Raw genomic sequence first — 691 nt, forward strand, 5'->3', positions numbered from 1 at the left:
CCAGGTATCGATATTTCGGTTGCTGCAGCGATTTCGAGTACACGTACACGTTCTCGAATCTTAGAGACTTAGAATAGACTTATCAACACGTTCGTCTTGCCACAATTTGACGGTCTGCAGACGATCGCGCGTATAGAGGCCGGTAGCATGTTGCCATGCTTGCGCGTCTCTTTATCAGTTTGTACTTTGCCGTCGAGATTCGTCACTTTAATCATCCGCGATTGGCGCACGAACCGCATATTTCCTCCTTCCACAAAATACTGAAAACGATATCGCGAGCGGGTCTATTTATAGAGTTGCGTAGAGCGAAATCGCTCAGTAATCAAAATGTTTCCCGTCGTGTCAGACGATCTGCACAGTTTAACTTCAAAAGAGCTGGAATACATACCGAAAATTGTACTGTTGCGACAGTTTGAATATTGTATAGATCTGTTGTGGGACAGATTACCCGAGCATATACGAGCAGATTCAGAGATACAGCGATACCGTCGATGCCTGAAGCATTACAATTTGCCCACTCATCAAACGCATATCGATGGTCCGACGCCTTTGATAAAGAATTGTAGCGAATGCCGTCGAGAGGTTTACTAAATCGTGCGATAAACGAGCTTCCCTTCGAATTACATATTCCCGGATATCAGTTTTGCGGTCCGGGAACGCGATTGGAGAAGCGATTGGCTAGAGGCGATCG

The sequence above is a fragment of the Trachymyrmex cornetzi genome, unplaced genomic scaffold (genome assembly GCF_001594075.2).
Source record: "Trachymyrmex cornetzi isolate Tcor2-1 unplaced genomic scaffold, Tcor1.1 scaffold211, whole genome shotgun sequence".
NCBI lineage: Eukaryota > Metazoa > Arthropoda > Insecta > Hymenoptera > Formicidae > Trachymyrmex > Trachymyrmex cornetzi.